Source organism: Geotrypetes seraphini, chromosome 1, assembly GCF_902459505.1.
Source record: "Geotrypetes seraphini chromosome 1, aGeoSer1.1, whole genome shotgun sequence".
NCBI lineage: Eukaryota > Metazoa > Chordata > Amphibia > Gymnophiona > Dermophiidae > Geotrypetes > Geotrypetes seraphini.
In genome coordinates, this window is record NC_047084.1 from 347,282,035 (window position 1) to 347,305,026 (window position 22,992).

At 42.0% G+C, this 22,992-nt stretch overlaps 1 long non-coding RNA gene across 1 annotated transcript in view; it reads left to right on the top strand.

Moving 5' to 3' along the window:
- Positions 1-209: 209 nt before the first annotated feature.
- The window catches only part of LOC117357173, a 38,179-nt gene continuing 15,396 nt past the window's right edge, over positions 210-22,992 (top strand). Inside the window, exons 1-2 of the long non-coding RNA XR_004538777.1 lie at positions 210-293; positions 15,415-15,553. This is a non-coding gene — a long non-coding RNA (uncharacterized LOC117357173). The remainder of the gene's footprint in view (positions 294-15,414; positions 15,554-22,992) is intronic.

Here is a 22,992-nt window from a genome sequence, read left to right on the forward strand (position 1 = left end):
CAAGAAGAGGATACATCTGTACCAATATCATTCCAGGCTCAGAGTTTCCATTCTGTGCAATGCCACCCAGAGCCATGAAGAGATAAATCTTGCTCCGAAAGAAAGGCAGCGTCATTTTTCCAACTCATCCTCTAAAAGCACACTTCCCTGTTTTGAGCAAATAAATAATAGATTGTTGTGCCCCAACAGAATCAGACAAAAGGCTGAACTAAAGAGTGAGCTCACAGCCAGGATGAAGTCCAGCACTGCTCTTATGATGTTCACCCTGCTGCTCATCACTCAGGATACTCGTGGTAAGTGCGGCTTCACCATTGCTTCTTTATCTACGGGGTTTGGTTTTTTTTTCAACTTCAGACATAAGAAATTCACATCAAGCACAGGGGTCATAGATAATCTGACATAGCTCCTTTCTGTGGTACAATCAAAGTGGTTTACATTTATTATAGCTCTCAACTAATGATGTAAAACCCTTTCATCCAAATTGAAATCTGGACCATAAGTTTTCAATTCACAAAAAGTCCGAATGTGTAGTTAATTTTTTACACAGCCTCAGCCCCACCACTCCACTGCCTATTTAAAACTTACAGCGGGAAGCATTACGTGGGCTTTCGTCATCGGCCAGTGAATAAACTTTATCTCCGTAAACAATCTTTGTCTGTATAAATATTGACTTTCGTATAAAAACTTTAAGTTAAATTTAAATATTCATTTTGTATTTCAAAGCTACTTATCTCTATTAGCTGAAATGACCCGGGAGCAGATGACCCGACATGTTTTGCACAACCGTACATTTGTTATATGCAGGTACTTTCTCTGTCCTTAGTGGACTCAGGGCAGGATGCACAAAGCTCCAGCAACCCGGTAAAAAATTACCGAGTTGGGAGTGATTTTGGTTTTCCGGGACATGTTCAGCAGAAATAGCTATTTATGCCGAGTAGCCTGATAAGAGGGGAAGGAACTGTGTCTGGCGCCTGCGCATACGAGCTAAGCGGTAGGAACAGCTCCTCAGTGCAGTGCCCAATCATAGGATCTCCAGGGAGGGTTTCAGCCCTGATATGGAAGCAGTTGTGCGAGTATGTCCTGCGCCTAACTGCTGCATTCTGACCATAGGTGTGGGACACTTTTATATTTTATTTTATTATTATTATTATTATTTTTACCCTCTCCTTATGTGCCCTCCCTACATGTTTCTTCAACCTTTATTTAAATTGTAACTTCTTCCCCATCCTTTCCCTTTGTTTCTAGTTTTTGTCAAATTTGTCATTATCCTTGTTAAGTTTTATTTATTGTGATTTTGCTTTTATATTGTAATTTTATCATTATGTACATCGCTTTGAATTTAGATAAAGCGATTAATCAAATCTGTATTAAACTTGAAACTTGAAACTTGACATGCATTCACACAACAGATGCACAAACAGCTACTGACAAGCTTCAGACCTGCTGGAAAATTGTGCCCGGTAAGAGGTGGGCGTTTCGTTCTGTGCATTACAAGGAGTGCTCATTTTAATACTAATGAGCTCCTTGTAACGCATTTGCTTAGGGCTCTCGGTGGCTGCTACCGGGATTGGTAGAAGATCCCCATCCCCCCGAACCCCTTTTGATCATCGGAAGCTGAACCGCCTTGCAAGTAGAACTGGCTACAACAATGGCAAGCTTTTAAGAATCTCCCCCTCAGAATCTACTTTTTTTGTAGCTGGAGCAAGGGAGGGTTAAATGATTTGCCCAGGGTGACAAGGAGCAGCAGTAGGAATTGAACCCAGTTCCACAGGTTTTCAGCCCACTACACTGACCGTTAGTCTATTCCTCTACCCTATTAAGTAGTGATACTCAAAAGATAAACCCCCCTGTTTTACTAAGGTGCGCTATGCGTTTTAGTGCGGACTAACCGCTAACGCATCCATAGACTAACATGCATGCGTTAGCATTTAGCGTGTGGTTAGCGTGTGCTAAAACGCATAGCGCACCTTTGTAAAAGGAGTCCTTAGTCTTATCTACCTAAATTTACAGTGTTTCATTTATTCTAAGTCTCCCACTTCAAACTAGACTGTTCCACCAGGCCTACACGCAGAATACGCATGTTCAGCCACCCTACAATAAAAACCTGCCGATACAAAAGATTCCTTGACAGAACGCTTGCCTTCCAAGCAAGTCTACAGAACGACTGGCTAAGCATCACCATCATGCACTCCTCATCCTACCTCAACTTCAGAAAACTAATTAAAAACAACCTGTTCAACCGATTTGTGACCAAGAATTCCTAAAGCCTTCACTGCCTATCCCACACTGTATAACCTACCCTTCTTTGTAAATCGCCCCGATCTACTTCCTATTGACCAAGAATTCCCAAAGCCTTCACTGCTTACCCCACACTGTACGTACGACCTGCTCTTCCTATTGTAAATCGCCTCAACTTACTCTTATTGTAAACCCGTCCCTACAATGTTTCCTTATTCTGTACAAACATTCATGTACTCAAAGATTTCATTGTTTTTTTCGCTGTATGTCCAGCTCTTCTTTATTGTAAACCGCCTTGAACTACCTTGGCTTTGGAGGTATATAAACAATAAATTATTATTATTATTAAGTTGGTTGATTTTCCAGAATTTCTGCTGAGAAAAATTTAAAAAAGCTCTCAGATGAAGCATGGGTGGTTTGACCAATGGCAAATTCTAGTTTCTGACTATATAAACAAAACATAACATCGTACTACTTAACCGCGTAACCATGAGGTCTACGCAGTTTACAAAAGATTAAAAATAAGAACAAGTTAAGGATGACTGAAGGAAAATTAATTGATCAGACATTTAGAAAAAAAAGTTATTTTTTCAATTGAATTCTGAAGTATTTATATGAATGGGCTCCAAGCAATAATAATCAAAATTCTTTATCATGTGAGGCTGCCTAGAATGCCAAGGTATGATCATGAAATCTCTTACTTTTACAGCCTTGTACTGATGGAGAAATGAACAAGGCATGAGGTTTCCTACTATATTTATGTGATGCTATAGCCATGTAAACTGGGGCAGTTCTAAATATAGCCTTATGTAATGTAATGTAATTTATTTCTTATATATCGCTAAACTCCATTAGGATTCTAAACAGTTTACCTTATAACAAAAGCAGCCTAACTTAAACAGAACGCACGCCTCCATTGGCAGCCAGTGCAACTCACAGTAAAATGGAGATACATGATCGTATTTTTTGAGACCATAGATCATTCTAACTGCTGTGTTCTGGATCAGAATAAGTCTAGCCATATCTTTCTTGGGAATTGTTAAATATACAACATTACAATAATCCAAAAGACTCAATAACAAAGACTGTACCAAGAGTTTAAAGGCCGAAAATTCAAAAAAGGGTCTAATGGTGCGCAATTTCCAAAGCGTGTAATAACTCTTGAGTACCACAGCATCTGTTTGTTTCCTCATAATCAGATGCTGATCCAAAACAACTCCAAGTACTTTAATTGTAGGTTCAATTATATATAAAGAAGAATTTATACTAATTGAAGGTTCATGAGTTATCTTATGTGGTAAAACTTTGTCTTATCAGGGTTAAGCTTAAGTTTAAAATTCTGCATCCAAGAGTTTATCAGTTTCAACACAGATTCAATTTTATTAAAAAAATGTATACACTGCCTAAAAACCTAGGTGGATTACAAAGTACAATACATAATAAAAAGACATAAAAACAATATGAGACATGACTTTAAAGTATTATTAAATTCAAAAATTACAGCTACAAATATATTTATACCAGGGCTTAATTTAGGGGGGGGAACAGCCTGGAACACAATTCTGACACTTATTTTCAGACTCCAGAATAGCAAGGCCGTTCTGCTCTAGTTCCTTCATTCCAAGAATCCTGTAGGGAAGAGGAGAGTAGGTTGTGAACCGAGAGCAGAGAACAGTTACTGCAATGATGCATTTGTTTATCATTTATTAATCTTGATATTCCGCTTTTTTGCTGCAGCACAAATCAAGATGGTTTATAATCAAAAACAGAAATTGAACTCCATTAAAAATAGGACAGAGACATACAATTGTATAAGAGACATACAGTATACATTTAAAACCAGCTGCTGCAAGGCCAAACTCTCGAGTACTTCCCAGGGAAGGATTAATTCTTTGAGGGCCCCTAGGCACCCAAGTACACTGGCCCAATTGGCCCTGCCCTGCCCAACCCCACCCATGCCCCTACCCCTACTCCGCCCATGTCCCGCCCCCATTTATCTGTTTTCTTATTTACTTCTTTATTTCCACTTGTATTTCTTTTTTTTTAAATTCAAAACAAACAAAGATTAGCATACCAGTGCACAGTTTTTCTTCTATGCAACCCCCAAACATCTCTGAACAAATCCCTCTTCCTTCCCTTCCCACCTACTTACCCAGGACTTTAACTCTGAACCCTTTCCTCCTCAAAAATTATTTCCTGTCCTATTAACCCTCTTTCTTCCTCCCCTCTTAAAGTCAATCAATTTGTACCTTTGCTTAATCTTTGTAAACTGCATAGAACTTCACGGTATTGCGGTATATAAGCTGTTATTATTATTATATATTAAAGTGTTCAAATACATTGTAAAGCAGTAATACTATCCGAAATATGTCTACATTAATAACCAAGTTTACAACGCCTTTCAACTGCCTCACTCTACGTCAACCAACTGTAACCCATATGTATAAACAACCAAATCTGTAACTCCTCTATTACGTTCCACTCCATGTATGTTAACTTGCAACAAAACAACAAGGCAAGCAGTCCACCAAAGAATCCAACATGAAACAAAAGAAGATTGGCATAAAATAAGGAGATTCAAATCAGGTTAATTCAAGGTGCTCCCAGAAATTGTCTGCCTCTCCCTTCCATCTCTTCTTCACCCCCAATTGGTATGGCATCCATCACCTTCCCTTCCCTCCTCCAATGGTCTGGCATCTCTCTCCTCTCCTTCCCTCTCCCACACCCCTGTGGTCGGGCATTTCACTCTCTCCTCTCCTCCCACTTCCATCAGCATCTGCCCCCTTTCTCTCCCTCCAACCCAATTCCATCCAGGATCCTTCTGCCTTATGTCTCTCTCCCCTTTATTTGCATCCCCAATTCCATCAGCATCTGCCCCCTTTCTTTCCCTTTAACCCAATTCCATCCAGTATTCTTCCCCTTATATCTCTCCCCTTCCCCTGCACACCAATTCCATCAGCCCATTTCTCTCCTTCCACCACCCTTCCATACCACCCTGCCCCCTTTCTCTTCCTCCACCACCCTTCCATACTCCTTTCTCTCTCCCCCTCCAAATATTGCCGCTGCCAGCTCTGCCTGCTGAGCTCCTTTGCCCGAAAGCAGCATTAGAACAGCTGACGGCAATGGGTTACCCCCCCTGCAGTAACGGCAATGGTCTCCCCCCACAGAAACAGCAATGCCCCCCCCCCTGCAGCAACAGCAACACAGCCGGATCTGTTACAGGAAGGTCCCGCGATGACTGCTTCTGCTGGTCCATCCCCCTCCAATGTCACTTACTTGCTCCGGAAGAAGTGACGTCGGAGGGGGATGGACCGACAGAAGCAGAAATCGTGGGACCTTCCTGTAACAGATCTGGCCACGTTGCCGTTGCTGGGGGGGGGGGGGCGTCCATTGCCGTTGCTGTGGGGGGACATTGCTGTTGCTGTAGGGGAGGGCCCGTTGCCGTTGATGCCAGGAGGGGGCCGTTGCGGTTTAGAAAAATGGCAAGGTGAGTCGTCCTCCTTCAGCGGGCCCCCCCTCACTGTTTTGGGCCCTAGGCATGTGCCTATTGGGCCTATTGATTAATCTGGCCCTGGTACTTCCACTATTAGAAGGGTACGAGAATAAATACTTTTTCGAAGAAATGAGTTTTAAAAGCAGCACAAAATTTGGTAAATGAATGTTCTAATCATAGATTGAGGTCTACAAAATCCTGTGTGGTATGGAACTGGCAAAAGTGAATCAATACTCCATCAAAAATTACAAAAACTAGGGGAAACTTGATGAAATTGCAGGGAGATACTTCTAAAACCAATAGAAGGAACTATAACTTTAGTGCCTTACAGCAAAGCCTTTAAACATAATTTCATCTTTAGTCCATCATAATTTTAGTGAAAAACGTGATTATTCAGCGAATTTTTAGTGATATTCAGTCTAATCAAAACAATTTGTTTTCCAGAATATATCAGCTTTCAGTAAAATTTAATTCAACCAAACAGCTTAAGGAATTCCCTCTTTGATATGCTGGACCAGAGTGCAGAGATGCCAGGGGTGGCCCATCCCAAAGAGACTGTCTCTTCTACGAGTATGTTTTGATGTGCAGCACTGCGTATATCTAGTAGCACTATAGAAATGAGAAGAAGTAGTAGTACGAGAGGCTGCTGATAAGTTCTCAGCCCAGCCAACAAAGTTGGGGCAGTCTCCATCGAGGGCTATAAATTTAGGCCCAGATTCTGCAAAGTGCGTCCCAATTTTAGGCAGCTGTAGGCATCCTACAGCTGTCTAATCAGCCAATCGGGAATCATGTTTTTTTAAAAAAATGCTCCCCAGGCAGGCCACCTATATTGAAGGTGTCGAAATAAGGTGGGCTCACCCCTTTCTGGCCCATCCCCGCTAAGCCTAATGCCTGATTGGCCCAGGGTCCTAGAACCTGAGCCAATCAGGCATTAGGCTTATCGGGGGCAGGCCCGCCTCATTTCAACGAGGCGGGCATGCCAGCCAGCCAGTAGCAAGATCTGTCCGGCCAGCCAACTATTAAAGGTTAGTGGGGGGGGGGGGAAGTTAGGGGGCATCCTCAGCAGGAGGGGTTGGGCACCCTCCTGCCGGTGATCGGTGGCGTCGGGGGGTATCCTCTGGCAGGAGGGGTTGGGCACCCTCCTGCCAGCGATCGTTGGGGGGGGGGGGAGAACAGGCGGCCGCTATACCTATCGCGGCAGGGAGATCCCTTGCTGCGATAAATGTAGCGGCCGTGTCTACTCTAACCTGATTCTGGAACCGGCATCTGTAATATGGACGTCGGTTACAGAATCGGGGTTAGTATATGCCTGATTCTGTATAGGACGCCCACCCAGGAATCCTATGCAGAATCTGGACCTTAGTCCAGTGATTTACATTTTTTTCTGTTCCATTGAAAAAAAAAAATGGAACGAAAAAGTGGAAAATCACTGGACTAATAGCCCTTGATGGAGGCTACCCCAACTTTGTTGGTTGGGCTGAGAACTTTCCAGTGATCCCTCATAGTAGTAAGGAGTGAGACGGACCATCCCAGTGAGTGAGACTGAAGGCCGATGTAGGAAGTTTTTCTTGAGTATAAATTTAAATATGATTGTGAGACCCTAGGAGGACTTCTGGCTACACTTATTGATGAGGAATGCCTTCATGTGAATCGGCAAAGATTGGCTCTTTAAAGGTTTGGGGAGTTTTTAGCTGGTGGAGCTTGGGGATCCCCTACCAGCTACCTCCTAGATGTGCTGCCACTGAGTAGACCTGGGCCCACCCATGGCTATGCCAGAGGGTGCAACACATCTTGAAAACTGTGCCACTCTGATCATTTTCTGTCCATAAATGTATACCATAGCAGAACTAGAAAAGCTATAAGGAAAAATGGTAAAAGGAGGTGGAACATTGCCCCTAAAGAGCTTGGAGAAGAGATGACTAATAGGGGAAATAATCAAAGATTTTTAAACCTTGAGTAAGTTTGGTCTCGTAAATAGGGAACATTAATTGGTTTTAACCTTTCAGATAGTTTTATGGAATGTCCCTTAGACCTGGTATCAACTAGTAACAGATGTATGAAAGATTTAAGGAACTATTTTTTCCAGTGAATGTATAATAAAGCTGTCAAATTTGTTGTTATAAGATATAGCCCAGGCCATTAGTATAGCTGAATTTTAAAAATGATTTAGATGCATCTTGGTATGACAGATTCATTAACAGTTATTAGCTAAGCAGGTTTTAGAAATGGAGTTTCTCCTGCTGAAAGTGAAGACTGGGGAACAGATCTCTCCATTAGGTTCTGTCAGACTGGCTCCCATCAGGGGAGGATGCCAAACTCAACCAAGCATCAATTTGATACAGCAAAGCTACCAAGTTACTCAGCTCCTGGAGGGAAATTATAAACCAGTTCTGGATTTCCGACAACCTCATTCTGTTGCTCTATTGGATCTGCAGTACTGGTTTCAATGGGTAGAATCAGAGACTGCTTTGGGAAGTTCGAAAACAAGGACTGGCCAAAAAGTCTCCCAGTTGGAACTGGGTAGCTTGGCAGCTCTGGTGCAGTATGACGTTTCTTGCATTCTTTTAATGTGCTATTTAAACAAGAAGTAATTTATTAGCAAGAAAAACCAGGTTTTAAAAAAATATGGTTTTAACTGGGTCCAAAAGGCACAGGGAGATAGTGATTTGCCTAAGTGACAGAGGAGAGTCTTGACTTCCTAATTCTCAATCCACTGTCATTTATTTACTTTGGCCCAATGGTTTCCTCTTTCTCTTTTATTGTTCCCAACTTAGTCAGAACCAGGATTGAGAATTAGTGCTGTGACTGTGAACCTTCATTCACAACTTCCTAGGGTATTTCTAAGTACTGTATTTTATATCCTTCCCCTCCTTGAGTTTCAAGTTTATTTATTCTTGATGAATCGCCTATTTAAATTACTAGGCGATGTACAATAATAATAACATAAATTACTAAAATTAAACAAATAAAATGTTAATGTTGACATAAAAACAAATTTGTTGTTAGTTAAAATTTAACAAACTTAACAAACCGAGTGTAGACATAACTTTAAAATAATTTTGTGGGTAAGACTTACAAGACATGTGTGGTTAAGAAGGGGAATAGTTACAATTTTTGATAGAAGAGAAGAAAAAACATAAAAGGGAAGAACAAGTAGAGGGGTAATAATAGCTGTTAAAAAAAAAAAAAAAAAAAAAGAAAACTCCAGGTTGCAGTTGAAAAATAATCGATTGTTTTAGTGTCCTAAGATCCATACGCATCTTTAAAAAGAAAGGTTTTTAACGTTTTTTTTAACAGTGTTAGATCTTTTAGTTCTCTAATGTATTGTGGTAAAAGATTCCATGAATGTGGGGCCATAACTGAGAACATGTCGTGTCTTCTAGTTTCTATAATTTTAATTGAAGGCACGGAAAGAAGATTAAATGAAGTTGAACGAAGTGATCGTGTTATACTATAAGGGACGCAAAACACAGGGGAAACAAATCCACAAAAGATAGAATGATAAAAACAAGTGGAATTGTCCAATAAGAAAAGGTGCAACAAATAAAGATGTCTTTCAACTCATCTGGACAATCAGGTTATTCTTTATTCTTCCAAGGGTTGTAAGAATTTTGCAAGAGAGCGAATCAATCGAAGTTTATAAAAACATGATTTAACGATATTGTTAATATAGTCGTGGTATGTGAGCTTATCATCTATCAAAACGCCTAGTATTTTTATAGAAGTGACCTGTTCTAAATCAATATTATTGATAGAGATTGGAGATCTTAATGTTATATCTTTTTTCCAAGGAAAAAGCATCGATTTCGTTTTATTAATATTTAATGATAGTTTATTTGTATTTAACCAATTTTTTATTGTTGCAAGTTTATTGTTAATGGCTGCGATATCATCATCGCTATCTGGATCCAATGGATGAATTAGCTGAATATCATCAGCATAGACGAAAGCTGTAAAACCTAAAGATTGAGCTATGTTTAGAAGTGGTGAAAGAAATATATTAAAAAGGAGAGGAGATAGTATTGAGCCTTGTGGGATACCATAATCTAATGAGAAACTCTTGGATGTACTATCGTTAAATCTAACAAAGGAAGAACGACTTGACAAAAAGGAGGTGAACCATTCTAGAACTTGATCTATGATTCCAATAGATTCTAGTCGATTAAGTAATAAGTCGTGATCAATGGTATCAAAAGCGGCGGTTAGGTCTAAAGAAATTAGAACTACGGATCTATGGTGCTCAAGGAAATAATGAATATTGTTAATTAAACCTATCATGGTGTATTCAGTGTTATGAAATTTTCTGAACCCGGTTTGGTAAGGATGGAGAACATTAGTGGATTCCACGAAGTCTGATATTTGTTCAAAAACAAGACTCTCTGCAAGTTTTGCCATGAAAGGGATATTTGTTATAGGTCGATAATTAGAAATTTCATGAGGCGCAATTTTATGATCTTTTATAATAGGAGTAATTATGGATTGTTTCCAAGGCTGAGGAAGTGATGCAGTGAGAAAGCTGTTTTGTATTAATGAGAGAATGAAGGGACCTAAACAATTAAAATATTTTTTAAGATAGAATGGTGGTATAATTTCGTCACGAGTTCCCTTTAGATTAATTTTGCGTATGCTGAGTTCAATATCATTTAATGTAGGAATTTTAAATTTAGAGCATTTAGATAACGGAATGAAAGAGGAATTGGTATTGTCTATAGGTTGATTGAGTACACTAGATTGTACAGTCTCTCGAACCTTATTAAGTTTGGTAGAAAAATAATCGGCAATTTCTTGTGCTGTAAGGATGCATTTTTGGGTAGTGTTCTTTTTTAATAAAGGAGATAATGATTTTACCAATGAATATAAAGCTGCTGGATTTTTTGTTTCTATAATTTTTTTGTTATAATACTTGTTTTTGGCTTGATTGATTTTTAGTTTATAAAAAGTTGCATGTTCATTGTATTGTTGTAAGTTTATCAATGATTTGTTATTTCTCCATTTTCTTTCTAGTGATCTTTGCTGTTTTTTTAGAAGTGTAAGTTCTTCTGTGTACCATGGATTTAGCGATTTGCGGCTTGAGATTGTTTTAGATATTAAGGGAGCTTTAGTGTCAACTAGGTCTCTTAATGTGGATTCCCAGAATTGAATTTGTTCTTCAAAGGAGAAGGAGTTGAAAGTTGAAGAGGTAGAATTAAAAGCTGTTATATCTAATTGTTCAATTTTGGTAAAGTCTCTATAAGTAATTGTTTTATGGTTTGTCGATAGTAAATCAGGTATGGTTTGTTGGAATGTAAGACTACTAGATATAAGGTAATGATCAGACCAAGGTACAGGATATATTGTAGGTTCTGAATATTTACAAGGAGAAGATCTAGAGGTAAATATCATATCAAGTGTATGTTTAGCCGTATGAGTTGGCTGATAGATAATTGGAGAAAGATTAATCATGTGTATAAAAGTAAGCATGTCCTTTGTAATTGATGATGATTGTTCTTCGAAATGTATATTAAAATCTCCCATAACTAAGGGATGTAAACAGGTTGTACAGTGGTCAAAGATTAGATCTTGTAATAATGTTATGTTGTTTTGTCCAATTGGAGGGGGAGCGTAGAGTAATAGTAATTCAAGATTCGGATAAGTTTTTATTTTTACATGTAAATATTCAATTAGAAAATTGCCTAATGATTGGTCGCAGAGATCGATTAAACCATTACGAAAGATAATGGCTAAACCACCGCCCTTGCGATTGTGGCGGTGATTCCAGAGAAAATCATAATTTGGGGGGCAGCAATACGATAAATAAGCCTCTTCTCCTTCTGATAACCAAGTTTCTATAATACAAAAAATATGAAATCCTTGAGTTAAGATCGTGTCTTTCAGGAGGTGATATTTATTTTTGATTGATCTGGAATTTATTAGACCTATTTTTAGAGTTGTATTTCTATTATCATTAATAACTGTTGAGGGTGACGAACTATTTGAAGAAGTATTGAAGGGTTTTGGCAGGGTAGGAATTTCTATTAAGGTCTTTGGTTTGGATAGGGTAAAGTTTTTTGGAGGAGGCCGGTGGCCCCAATGAACCGGTATATTGTAGCTGTTAATCATTTTTATATTTGTATTAATGGAATTAAAGGTAATTATCGATTCTGAAGTCAGGTTGAAGTAATTAACTAAGATATTTAAAAAAGATAAAATGCAAAAAATTAAAATTACAAAATAAAACAAAACTGAAAAAAGATTGGCGCCCTCAGTTTGCGCACGAAGGAGCGCACTAAGGAGCAGAGTGCGCCGCAAAGAGTCCAGGGAAATATAGCATTTGCAAACCTGATAGGGGCGGAGTCCGCCGCGCCGCCGCTATGCGGCGGCAAAGACAGCTAGGATACAACGATGACTGATAGGGGCGGAGTCCGGCGATCTGTTGTAAACATCACAATGACTGGAAGGTGAACTTTTTTCACAAAGGTGGCTTTTAGCCTTCCTTTTTTGGAGTTTCATATCTCTGAGCGCAGTGGAGTACCTAGCATATGTGACACCCGGGGCCCATCATTTTTTGGCACCCCCCCCCCATCTGTTCGAAAAACATGATTTTTAGTAACAATCCACACATCACACATGAATACCTAGGAAAAGGCAGCATTTTACATATGCAGTGAGCAGTACAACATCAATACACCCATTGTAAAACTAAACAAGCCAAACTAGTACAGATCAATCCTAACAGAAAACCATGTCTTTCGAACACACAGAACACAGAAAACACCTTTGCCTAGTATGGAATATGTAATCACAAACTAATCCCTCCCCCTTTTACAAAACTGTAGTGTGGATTTTAGCCACAGTACATGTACAGCTTTGACGCTCATAGAATTCTGGGCATCAGAGCTGCTACCACCACGGCTGGTGCTAAAAAACGCTCCACAGTTTTGTAAAAGGGGGGATAAAATAGAAATACATAGACAATGGTTAAATTGAACCAGCAAGAAGCTGGACTCTGCATACAGTGCAACACCATAGAAACAGTGACACATGTCTCCTAAAGCACTAAATAAATAGAAAATTTTTTTTCTACCTTTGTCTTCTCTGGTTTCTGCTTTCCTCATCTTCTTGTTACTCTCTTCCTTCCATCCACTGTCTGCTATCTCTCTGCCCCTATCTTCTCTCCTTAAATGCCCCTTCCAGAAACTGTATGCCTCCCCCTTCCATCTCTCCTTTCGCCCCCATTGGTCTGGCATCTCTCTCTCCTCTCCTTCCCTCTCCCACACCTCTCTTCTGCAATCCCTTTCTTCCCTCATTTTCCTTTTCAATTTATTTTCTGCATCCATCTAGATTACGTTCTTACTACCCTCTCATCAATTTCCTTTTTTGCTGTCTACCTACAGCTCGCCACCTCTTTCCCTCACCCCCTCCAGTATTTCCCTAACTCAATCCATTTTCCCCATCATGTGCCCTCCTTTAATTTATCCCCTCATTCCATCATCTGCCCTCTTCTCTCTCTTTCCCCCCACTTCCATCATCTGCCCTTTTCTCTCTCCTTCTCTCCACTTCCATCATCTGTTCCTTCTCTCTCTTCCCCCCTCCTTCCATCATCTGCCCCTTCTCTCTCTTTCCCCCACACTTCCATCAGCATCTGCCCCCTTTCGCTCCCTACAACCCAATTCCATGCAGTATCGTTCCCCCTTATGTCTCTTTCCCTGCAATTCCTTCAACATCTGCCCCTTTCTCTCCCTCCACCACGCATCCATATCACCCTGACCCCCTTTGTCACCCTTCACTATGTTTCCATAGCACCCTGACCCCCCTTTGTCACCCTTCATCATGTTTCTATAGCACCCTGACCCCCTTTTGTCACCCTTCACTATGTTTCCATAGCACCCTGACCCCACTTTGTCACCCTTCACCATGTTTTCATAGCTCCCTGATCCCCTTTTGTCACCCTTCACCATGTTTCCATAGCACCCTAACCCCCTTTTGTCACCCTTTACCATGTTTCCAATGCACCCTGACCCCCCTTTGTCACCCTCCACACCCTTTCATGCCACCCTGACCTCCTTTCTATCTCCATCCCAAAGATCCCACGATGACTGCTTCTACTCTGATGGAAGAGGTAAGTGACGTCGGAGGGGGCTGGGCTGGCAGACGCAGTTAGTTGCAGCAAGATCCCAAGATGACTGCGGTTGTCGCCCCCCCCTGACGTCACTTACCTCTTCCCAGTCATCGTGAGACCTTCTTCACTTCAGCGCAGCTGCCGACTCTGCTCTAAGTAGGGCAACCGTGCTGAAGTGCGGTTTGAAGCAGCGTGGGAGGTTCCGGATCCGGCCAGCTGTGCACCCCCTTGGAGCATGCATGCGGGGCGTACCTCCCCCCCCTTGGTACGAAATTGTCTGAGCGGAATATATATGACTTGACCACTCTCTGTAGACAGTATTCTATTCTTGGAGTCAGTCTATTTGTATTCACTGAACTATTTTTCTGACTTCTCATAATAAATTGATCCCTGGTTTTCTAAGGAAATTTACATCCATCTTTGGCATTAACTTTTAACATTCAACTTTCTTCCATTTTTTCTGTTTTCTTCTCAAAATCTGTCTACTTTCCATATTTTGCCTTCCCTTCCCATTTATCCATGTGTACCATCTCCTCCCTCTTTCTTCTCCCTATCTATACATAAGAAGAATTTCTTCTATCACCCTTCCCTTTCACACCCATCGCTGTGCACCATCTCCTCCCCCTTCCCCTCCATCCCTGTGTACAATCTCCTCCCTCTCCTGAGGTCTGATATCTCTGTCTTCCCCTTCCCCCCTTCCTATGGTCTGGCATCTTTTTCCTCTCCTTCCCACAGCCTAGCATCTCTCTCCTCTTCCATGGTCTGGCATCTCTCTCTCTCTGGCCCTCCTGCCCCAGTCTGCATTTCCCCCTACTCTCATTCCTCCCCTTCCATACCCACACTCCTGGGCTAACTTAAAACAGTTCCAGGAGGCCCCGCGGTCTAGGCATCTCTTCCCCTTTTGTCCATATCCCTCCCCCTCCCTTTCCCGGTCTCCTTTCAAAGTTGAAATCTTTTTTTTCAGAGGGCCCCTGGCACAGCAGCCATTCTCACAGGCTGCTGGTGCTGCTCCAAAGCTTTCCCTCTGCTGTGATCTGCCCAGGTGGAAACAGGAAGTTGTGTCAGAAGAAGGCAGATCGCGGCAGAGGGAAAGCTTTGAGGAGGCACTGACAGCTTGTGAGAATAGCTGCTGCGCTGGGGCCCCTCTGAAAAAGAAGATTTTGATTTTGAAAGGAGACTGAGAAGATAAGGGGAAGGGAGGAAAATGGACAGAAAGGGAAAAGATGCCCAGACCGTACACTGGCCCTAGTCACATGAGGTCCCAAAAATATTAGGGGTGCTTGGGCACCCAATCACCCACAGAGCTGATGCTTATGTCTAGAGGGATTGATTCTAGACAGGGATATTGTCACCCTTTATCATCAGTGCCCTGAGCCAATGCCTCCCCTGGTCCAGCTGGAGAGGTAGATTTGAGAGACAGGGGGAGATGCCGGATCACAGCAGGAAGAGGGAAGGAGAGAGATTCCAGATTATTGTGGTGAGAGAGCACCAGTGCAAAAGTGGGCTCAAAGCACTACAGTTCCTGGCTCTGGTGAACAGTTTCTAATATACATAACAATAGTTTTATTTTTGTCTGTGTGTGCAGGTTGGATCAGGGGTGGGCTTCCTCCTGGCTGTGACCCATGTATTTGCCTTAAAACTACATCTCAGTTCATCAGACCACAATGGCGGGCTCGTGTTCAAATCTCCGCTCCAAGATTCTGCTGCCAAAGAACTGAAATTATGTAAGTGACCAATAGTAACAGTTTTCATTTCAGGGATTCTTAGATTTCATCTCACTGATGGTTTTTTTTCCCTGATTTTGAATGCGTATATCTAGTAGTGCTATAGAAATGATTAATAGTAGTAAGGCCTGGAGATCATCAGTATTATACCCATTCTATGCCAGCTTCTGTGTATTAGTCTGGTTTAGGGCAAGTTATGAGTCACCACCACCCAAGAAAAAGATCTGAGTCATTGTGGATTGCAATTAATAATATTAATAATAAATAGTTTATATACCGCAGGACCGTGAAGTTCTATGCGGTTTACAATGATTAAAAATGCTACAAATTGAGTAGAACTAGCATGTTAAAACCAGTGAATAGCGGCTCTAGAGATCAGTTATTGAGGGAAAGAGTGTACAAATCAACTGCCTAAGTACTTCAGGAACAGATATGTTTTTAGGTGTCTCCTGAATTCCCCATAAGTATTAGCAAGCATAAGTAATTGTTCCAGGTCTTTACCCCATAATGCTGCTCGATATTGTCACAAACACTCCTCAGAGCGGAGCTCAACTATGACAAAACTTATGCTCTGGCATGTCCCCTATGACCAGGGGTATATTCAGGACTTTTGGTTGGCCCTAGGAAACTGCCTAGGCCTGGGAGAACACAAGGTAAGTCCTGGCCAGTGGCGTACCTAGGGTATGTGGCACCCGGGGCCCATCATTTTTTGACACCCCCCCCCCCCCCATGTAAAAAATTTTTTTTTTTTTTTTTTTTGCAATAACCATGAAATGGAATAAATGGTCAGAATAGAAACAGGCAGTGAAAATTTTCTTTTATTGAACCTCATATATGTAACCATTATTCCAAACATAACAAAACATAAATTATGTCTAAATTGTCATGACATTAGAAGTACATATGGAGTAGTTGCAGGCAGTGGCGTACTTAGGGTATGTGGCACCCAGGGCCCATCATTTTTTGACACCCCCCCCATCTATATGAAAAATATGATTTTTAGTACCAATCTACATATCGCACCACAAGAGTGTACCTAGGAAAAGGCTGCATCTTAAACACTGCAGTGAGCACTAGAACACCAACACATACATTGTAAAACTAAACAAGCCAGATCCCGCACAGTCAATTGGTCCTGTAGTCAATGCCAACTGAAAACTATGTCTTTTTCATACACACAGAACAGAGATACACCCTCGCCCAAAATGGAATAATCACAAACTAAAAATAGAAATATGTAGACAAAAGTTAAACTGATCCGCCAAGAAACCAGACCCTGGATACAATGCAACACCACAAAAAACAGTAACACATGTCCTCTAATACAGTGCAAAATATAAAGACAGTAGATGTAAATTTGAAAAAACTGATACATAACAATCACCACTTTATAAATTAACAAATAAAAATAAAACAAATAATGAGATATAAAAAAATACAATTTTATTGGACTAATCCCCGTAAGCTCGGTCCCCATCCCCGCAAACCACCTGATTCCATCCACACAAGCCTTGAATTGTTTATATTAAAGTATAAAAAGAAACAATATTCTGTACAATTGTCAATTTATAAATCAGCGTCTTCTCCCCACTCTCTTCCCCATTTCCCTTCAGCATCCTCAGCCCACTCTCTCTCCACTTTCCTTCAGCGCATGCACATAAAAACAAGCAAGTAATTTTATATCATTTTCATTCTATTCATTCATAGAAATTAAAGTCTAGATAATGCCAGTCACATAACAAAACATGATTTTACAAAAATAATTCCCTGCAGTCAAGCCTGCAAGGATTATTAGATGTCTTTCAGCAGTTCCCCTCCCTCCCTCCCCCTTACCTTTGTGGCCAAGTCAAAATGATCTACCAACAATAAAATTTTAAAAACACAAAGCACGCTGTACGCAGAGAAAATGTTAATTATCATTTATATTCCGCGGGTTTTCAAAGAGGTCAAGGCAGATGACTTTATGCAATGTCACCTCAGTAACAACTATACAAAAATAGACAAATATTCCCCCTCCCTTTTTACTAAACTGCGATAGCGGTTTTTAGCGTAGGGAGCTGCGCTGAATGCCCCACGCTGCTCTCGACGCTCATAGGCTCCCTGCGCTAAAAAACTCTATTGCGGTTTAGTAAAAGGGGGCCATAGTGCAAAATATAGACAGCAGATATAAATTTTCAAAACGGACACATTTTGATCACTAAGTTGAAAATAAAATCATTTTTCCTACTTTTTTGTCTGGTGATTTCATGAGTCTCTGGTCCTTCTTCTGATCCTTCTTCTTTCTCTCTCCCCCTGGCTCCCCTCTTTATTTCTGCCTTTCTTTCTCTCTCCTCCTGGCCCCCCTCTTTCTTTCTGCCTTTCTTTCTCTCCCCCTTGACCCCCCTCTTTATTTCTGCCTTTCTTTCTCTCCCCTTGGTCCCCCTCTTTCTTTCTGCCTTTCTTTCTCTCTCCCCCTGGCCCTCCTCTTTCTTTCTGCCTTTCTTTCTCTCCCCCTTGACCCCCTCTTTATTTCTGCCTTTCTTTCTCTCCCCTTGGTCCCCCTCTTTCTTTCTGCCTTTCTTTCTCTCCCCTTGGTCCCCCTCTTTCTTTCTGCCTTTCTTTCTCTCTCCCCCTGGCCCCCCCCTCTTTATTTTTTCCTTTCTTTCTCTCTCCCCCTAGCCTGCACAAAGCCATCGTGCCGATTTCTCCACTTCCACGATTCTTTCCCTACCCTCACCCCCAAGCCAGCAGCCGATTTCTCCCTGCTCCTTCCCCGATGTCCTGATGTCCTGAACTTCATCGGGCAGCAGCAGCATTCACAATTCACTGATGTTGCCCGCTTCAGGCCTTCCTCTCTGTCGGGTCCTGTCTTCATGAAAACTGGAAGTAGGCAGGACCCGGCAGAGAACAAGGCCTGAAGCCGGCAACAGCAGCGAATTGTAAACGCTGCTGCTGCCCGAAGAAGGTAATGGAGCACCGAGGCAGTCCGCTTCTCCCCCCTCCCAGCCGAACCCCCGCTGACCCTCCTATCTCCCCCCCCCGTGAACCTTTCCGACCTTCCCAGCGAGAGCAGCAAACCTCCTTCGCGGCTTTCTCCTCCCTCTGCCGCGTTACTGATGACGTCATCAGTGATGCGGCAGAGGGAGGATAAAGCCGACGCTACTGGAGGGAGGTTTGCTGCTTTCGCTGGGAGGGTCAGAAAGGTTCACTTGGGGGAGGAGAGAGATAGGATGGTCAGCGGGGTTTCGGCTGGGAGGGGGGAGAAGCGGTCTGCCTTGGTGCTCCAAGGCCTGGCGCCATTACCTTTTTCGATAATGGCGCCGATGCTGCTTTCGCTGGGAGGGTAGGAGCGCGATAGGGACCGGGCCAGCTGTGCACCCCCCCCTAAGGCGGCACCCGGGATGGACCTCCCCCTCGCCCCCCTTGGTACGCTACTGCCCTGGGGAAACAGCCTGCAACAAGATCGCGCGATGCCAGAGATCTTTGCCTGCTTCGGCTGTTTCCTCCGCCGCGGTCCCGCCCCTCCTCTGACATCAGAGGAGGGGCAGGACCGTGGCGGAGGAAACAGTCGAAGCAGGCAAAGATCTCTGGCATCGCGATCTTGCTGCAGGCTGTTTCCAGACGCGACACCCGGCGCAGGGGGGGGTAACTGGACCGGACCGGGAGCACCCCCTCAGGGCTTGGTACCCGGGGCGGACCGCCCCCCCCCCCCGCCCCCCCCTTGGTACGCCACTGGTCCTGGCTTCAAGTCACTACACCTCAGACAGGGTTCTTCAAGAAAGAATAATGGATTTTATTCTGACCTTGGTGGTCCAAAAAGGTGTAACACGAAGGCAAATATCTGCAGCATTTCACAAATTCAGCTTCAAAACAAAATAAAGGTACTAAAGAAAACCAAATACAGTTTGTCTTGTTTGAGTTCTTGCACTCTGGTTCAGCAATGAATTTATACCGATATTCAAAAACAAAAACCAAACTTCCTCTCAGCAGTATTTGTCTCTGAGGTATGAAAGATAGCTTTCCAGCAGACATATAAAGTCCAGATAATTCTTATAGCAGCAAAAGTTATGTACTTAGTAAGGCAGCAGGCCACAGCACAGCTTTGTTCAGAGATTACTTTCACTGCAGCTACCTTTTGGAAGGCAGTACAGCTGTGGGAAATCAGGTGATTACACTACCAGGAAAACGGTAGCCACAGTAAGGTTTCAAAACAAAAACTCATTCATTCAGTTCCCAAGTTCTTTAGCTCCAAACTTTACTTTAGGAAAGACAGCTATCAGCATTCAGGTAAGTATACTTCTCACACCAGTGGTGTGACACCACAAATAATGATTAGCTCAAAGACAGGCAGTAAATTCCTAAGACATTTCTTGCTCAGAAAGAAAGAAAGAAAAAAACACCAGCTGCTTCTCAGCTACTCACTGCCTTTCAGTTAGTGTCCATGAGTTCTATCTGGCTCTCTAGCATAGGGCCAGCATCTTGCACTTCCATTCCTTCCACACATTCAGGGATCTGGAAGTCTAAGGTGGGGAGGTTTTCTTCTACCTCCTGCATTGGCCAATCTGGAACCTCTGTCCTTCCTGCCTGGCTCCAACGCTCTTGTGCTGCTTTGGGCTGCTGAAGTGACTCACCCTCATCACTCTCTCCTCCCCCTGCTGTTTGCTTCAGCCTGCTTTTAATCAGCCCACAGTCAATCCCCTTCAGCCTGTAGAGGGAGATGGGCTTTGATGCTATTGCAGGCTTTTCTTGTTTGTTCTGCCTAGATTTCCTAGGCTCACCTAGTTTATCTTTGGCTACCCTAGCTGACTTATGAACAGCCTGCTGTTGCTGCCAGTCTGCCTGCCCCTGATCCAGATCACCACTGCTCTGGTCGTATAGGCAAGGGAGGTCAGCCTCAAGTTGGTCACCAGAATTAACCTGGTCAGCTCTTCTGCACCATATCTTATTAGGGGCAAAACTAGTGCTGGTGCTAGGTTTGTCACAATATGAGAAAAGATGTTGATGATGGCTTCTGAATTTACATCCTTTAGCCGGTCAAGATACAAAGTTCAGGTATGAGCTTCTCTTATGTCTGTTGGTTGGGAAGGTGGAAAGGTCAGTTATATATTTAGGGGCTAAACTGAACAGTACCTTAAAGCAGAAACATCTGAACTTAAACTTCACATATGCCTCCATTGGCAGCCAATGTAGGAGTCGGAAGAAAGGAGTCACATGGTCAAACCTCTTCAACCTGAAAATTAGTTTGACCGCTGCATTTTGTACCAGTAATTCAGACCGTAGCTTCATAAAATCAGAAACATGGGATGCACGATAGCATCTAACTACAAGTGTAGTGTGGTTTTAATTTCATGAAGTTGTGGGTCTGGATTAAAAACCACCATCTACATATTAGTTAATTTATATTTTTATCTTTTACCCCTGAGGCAGAAAAAAGCGACTCAGTTGGGTTTTACTTTGTGGTTTTGTCTAAGAAAAAACTTTATTCTTTTCTGTCTTGGTATTCTTTTGCTGTGTTTGTGTTTACCACAGTACTAGCCATTGGTCCTCACTTCTTAAACAAGATGCATATATTATATATGGCAATTTAACTCTTTCGAGTCACTGAAATCGATTTTCCAGCCTCTTTTGATTCCGTTTTTCCTCATAGTTAATTTATTTGTATCCCGCCTTCCCCAAAGCGGATCACAGCAAATGCATACAAAAGTATAAACAGGACAATGCACATAAGAACATAAGAATTACTGCTGCTGGGTCAGACCAGTGGTCCATCGTGCTCAGCAGTCCACTCCCGTGGCGGCCCTTAGGTCAAAGACCAGTGCCCTAACTAATTCTAGCCTTACCTATGTACGTTCTGGTTCAGCAGGAACTTGTCTAACTTAGAAATGAAAAAACTTAGAAACGAAGAAAAGAAAAATAGTGCAGCCAACGCTCTTCACACTATGGAAAACTCAAAGTACAAAATTAAAATACAATACTTCATTTGACAGAAAAGATGCTTCTTCAATAATTTTTTTAAACTCTGTAAATTATTCTGCTGACGGATAAATAATGGAATGGATTATTTATATACCACTTATATCCTAAGTGGTTTACATTCAGGTACTTTATTATATTTCCCTATCTGTCCCAGTGGGTTCAAACTCTTATCTAGTGTACCTGGGGCAATGAGGGGATTAAGTGACTTGCCCTAGGTCACAAGGAGCAGCGAAAGATTTGAACCTACAGCCTCAGGGTGCTGAGGCTGTAGCTCTAACCCCTGTGCCACACACTCCCACGATAGTAAAACAGGGTTTCCCTGTTGGGGTATAACATTAATCTGGATAGAGTTACCAGACGTCCGGTTGTTCCCGGTATTTATATACCACTTAGGATATAAGTGGTATATAAATAATAAAATTAATAAATAAATATCGCTGCATCAGGGGGAGGCTCCTGCTAACAGCTCCTCTCAAGAAAAATGGCCACATGTTTAAAATAGCGGCTTTTCTAGTTTCAGTGTGGCCATCGGGCTTATCATAGTCGTGGTGCTGGAAAATACTGTGACCTTTGATAGAGTGTGTTGATATTTTCCAAATTCAAGGCCATGCTCAAATTTCATCATTGGTGCGTGGCCCTTTTAAAAAAAAGCATGAGCCCCTACTAATAACTATTTTGTAGATGGTAAGGGTTCAAGAGCAAGCTCGTGATAATCAATTAGTGTGAAGCAATGCCTCAGACACTGATTAGCGCTGTCACGCCCACTCTCCACCCTCACACATGCCCCTTCAAGAAAATTAGGACATATTTTTTTAACATGCGATGTATTCTCATACATAAAAAAAGGGCAAATTTACCTCAGGAATTGAATGGGCATCATTACAGCGTCTTTTTGAATGGGGTTTGAGCTTTATTATGCTTAGGCCATTAACTTTTTGTCTTTAGTTTTTCTCCTCGTAAGGTTTCTCCAGGCTGTTTTATCTTATCTCTTCTTCCTTTAAATTGTAGTCTAGTGAAGTAACTCATATTTCATTTTCATTTTATTTTTGTTTCCTAAATTTGAACCTATGTCCTTAATTTGCTACTCACGCTTCTGTTAAGCGAATTATGCTTGTGAATAATTTGTCACTGGAACAATTTCATAAGGAGAGTGTGGCGCAGTGGTTACAGCTTCAGCGCCCTGAGGTTGTGGGTTCAAACCCTGGGAAAATCACTTAATCCTCCACTGCCCCAGGTACGTTAGACTGTGAGCCCACCAGGACAGATAGAGAAAAAAGCTTGAAGTACCTGTATGTAAACCGCTTTGAGTGTGGTTATATAACTACAAAAAGCCCTAATCCCATAAGGAAATTAGGTTCATTAAGGTTAAGAAATTTCACAGAGATATTGCTTATTACAATAATAGCATTATCCCAGGACAAGCAGGCATGATATTCTCACATGTGGGTGACGTCATCTACGGAGCCCCAGCGCGGACAGCTTTT